Source organism: Pteropus vampyrus, unplaced genomic scaffold (assembly GCF_000151845.1).
Source record: "Pteropus vampyrus isolate Shadow unplaced genomic scaffold, Pvam_2.0 Scaffold35, whole genome shotgun sequence".
Classification (NCBI taxonomy): domain Eukaryota; kingdom Metazoa; phylum Chordata; class Mammalia; order Chiroptera; family Pteropodidae; genus Pteropus; species Pteropus vampyrus.
This window is the reverse complement of record NW_011888816.1, coordinates 91,447-94,972: the sequence shown is the minus strand read 5'-3', so window position 1 is coordinate 94,972 and position 3,526 is coordinate 91,447.

The window sequence follows — 3,526 nt, the reverse complement described above, 5'->3', positions numbered from 1 at the left end:
TGCCAAGTCTCACTTCTAAGGGTCAGTCTGTTAATCCATCAGTCAGCTGGGGCCATCGGCCTTTGAATCAGGAAATGACTGCCCTCTCTAGATTAGCGGTTTTTCCGATAACGCTAAAATGGCATTTGGTATAGATTATTGGGCTTGTCTTATCTGGGGAGACAGCGGAAGGGAGTGAGAGCTCAATCTTGGAGACCTCTGTCTCCCTCACTATGCACAGCACAGAGTAGCTGGCCAGTAACTATTTGCTGAATTTGACTGGAAGAAAATTTGAGACGAGAAAGAATTCTAAACCATAGCCATGTCTAAAAGCCGAAATCAGACTTCCCCTACCCTGCCTAGCACGGTTTCCAGTGAGTGCATCAGGATTACCCTGTCTTGTTTATGGTGAACGCTCTTGAAGAAGCTGACCAGAATTCTGCATTGCGTGGAGTTCTTCGGATGTGTTTCTCGTTCCTTCTTACGGGATTAGAGATCAGAAAAGTAGCTAGTTTGGGGGCAGAGGGATACTAGGATAGGAGAGGCAAGTTGTTTTCCTGCGGTGCTTCTCAAAGCCCTTGCCCCGCCTTGCCTCGCCCCTCTTTTAAGAACTAGGGCCGAGACTTAAGTTCCCATCAACCACAGATGGGCAGATGGCGCAAGATTTAACAAGAAACGAGCACGGGCAGACACTGCAGCAGAGGCTGGGGAAGTTAGGATTTCCAGAGACCGGGTTTCTGGACCACCTAGTCTAAGGGATAAAGGATAGGGGGTAGGGTCGGTGAAAGGCAAGATACCAAGGAGTTTACAATTCAGTGTTGATAGGACAGGGGTGGGGATGTCAGGAGGTGGGGGGAGGGAAGGGGGGATGGTGCTCTCAACCCGAAGCCGGAAGCCAAGGGAAGGAAAGACAGGCACGGCCTCCCAGAGCAAATGGTATCCGGGCTGAGTCTCCAAAAGAGAAGCCAGTTCAAGTTCCCTCAGAGAACTACCTGCCAAGTATTCAGTTGACCCCTGAACAACACAAGGATTAGGAGCACTGACCCCCAGCACAGCTGAAAATCCACATACAACTTGTGACTATCCCGAAAACTTAACTACTAATAGCCTGCTGTTGACAGGAAGCCTTACCGATAACATAAACAGTCCATTAACACTTATTTTGTATGTGATATGTATTATATACTGGATTCTTACAATCGAATAAGCTGGAGGGGGAAATGTTATTAAAATCATAAGAAAGAGAAAATAGATTTACAGTATTTATTGAGAAAAAAGTAGACCTGCACAGTTCCAACCCATGTTGTTCTGGGGTCAACTGTGCGAGCTTCCCATAAAATACGGAAAACAAGCAAGCCCAAACAATGACATACTATTTTTCACATACAGAATTAGCAAAAAATTGAGATGCTCGGTGCAGCCAGCTGGTAAAGACGTGGGGAATGTGTGGGGGAGCGGGGGGAAGGGGTGGCGAGGAGATGTGTGCAGACTTCTCAGAAAACGAATCTGGAAAGATCCACCCTTGAAACAATTCCAATGCTAGAGATTTACTGGCCGGATGTGCTCCCAAGCATTCACCAGGATGTACGTCCAAGGAAGTTCACCGCAAAATGCAGCAACAACACCAACTGTCCATTCATTGATACAACCGTCTATATGTCTACTGAGGAATTCATATGACACAGCACCCAGAAGGAGAGTCCTCTCCTCAACCCTTCTCCTCCCTCCTACCCAGCGTACGGAACAATGTAGCTCTAAAGGGACCCCACTGAGCTTGTCTTCCCCACTCAGTCTGCAAAATTTTGAGAGCAAGAATCTATTCTAAATTTCACACAGAGGTGTGTGGCAAAGATAGATGTTTCCGGCCGCTGTTTAAGCTCACGAGTGAGAACAGAAAGCCTTTCACTTGTTAATGAACCGGAGAGGTTTTATCAGAAGCTGTTGAGAGCTGAGCTTGGTGGGGTTAGAGGCTACACCACCCTCAGGTGGGGGAACTCCCCATCCGGTCCCCCCAGAATGTTCAGGTGATATGACAGAGGTGACACATCCTGTCCCTAGGAATTCTGTGGTAAAAGAAGGCTTTTACCTTAAAACCTTGTCGCTATGTATGCTGCAGAAATGGCTGTCCTTTTGATTGACTCTTTAGTTGGGGGTTAATTCTGTTTGTAGCTTTTTAAAGCTAACATCTATCCCATCTCCAAACTGTTTTCTCCCTTGAATTTTAGACAGACACGGGAAGATTGTCTTTTGATTACGATGTTGTTTGGTTGAACCATTCTTGGTGTGGTTGGATGGTTTTAAGTCAGATGTGTATCTGTGTGGTTTTAAACACCCAATTCTGTCTCTCTTGCCCCAGTTTTTAGTACACTGACAGCTCGGAGGGCCATATGAAATCGTTCCGAGACCAAGGGCATCTATTTCTCACTTTCAGCCCTCAGTGCCCTGGGTGAGGGAAGAGGTGGGGTGCCGGGGCCTGGGGACCCCGGTGACACAGAGGTCTCCTGCCCCAGGCCGGCGCCGCGTGGGTCTGACCTACGGCAGCTGGACAGAAACAGAACTCCATAAAAGCGTCACACTTGTGTGTCTGGTGGTCTCAGGTAAACGCCAGGCTTTGGTTTTCGAAATTAGAATTAAATTCTATTTAGGGATTCCTCCTGACATTGGAGTATTCAGTAAGGAATTCAATCGTCCTTAGCGCGGAGCTGTTAGGTGAGTGGCCCGCGCCTGTCCCGCTGCGGCGCGGAGTGTAAAGGGGACACCTCTGCATCGGGGGGTTGTGGGGGCGGGGTGGCGAGGGGAGGGCAGACTGAAATACTCCCAGTGAAACCCAGTGGCCGGGCTGACATGGTCGCCCATGCCGGACCACTGTTTTTCTAAAACTTTTTGCTGGAGCAGGCCTGGCACCTTGACTGGAGACCCCTCCCCCCAGTGGCTGCGCCCCAGGCCGGGGTCGTCAGGGGTTGCAGACCCTAGCGGCACCATCTCACCTCCCAGCCGGCCCTCCCCTCGCTTCCTTTCAGCCTCCACTTGCAATGCAGGTCCGCCAGGAATTTACACTCAGTCACGTGATGTCAGGAAGCCCCCTCCCCCCCCCACTCTTTCTGACCCTGAACTTCAGTCTTGACGGCAGGCTTCCCAGCCTTCCCCCTCACTCCCCCCTGGCAGAGAGCACACCCTTCCCAGCCACCTGGGTACGCCCAGCGCAGAGCAGGGGGCTCAACACACCTCTCTTGAAAAAACAAAGATGAAAGCAAATTTGGAGAAATAAAATTTGGCAATAAAATATCCAACGCCTGAAGAGCCCCATAACGTGGTGTTTAAGGTTTTCTGATTAAAACAATTGTCTTCCTCCACTCCTCGGACCCGGAATCACCAACCGGATCAGCGTAATTGATTTGTGGGATTTTCTTCTTCAAAACAGTAAATCTGGTATTTTTCACCCGCAGCTAATGATGGAGACGTTAGGCCTGGTTAACCTCAGTTTTACAAGACTCCGCCTCACCCATTCTCTCTTTGTTTCCCCCGCTTTGCTGCCTTTCACTACCAC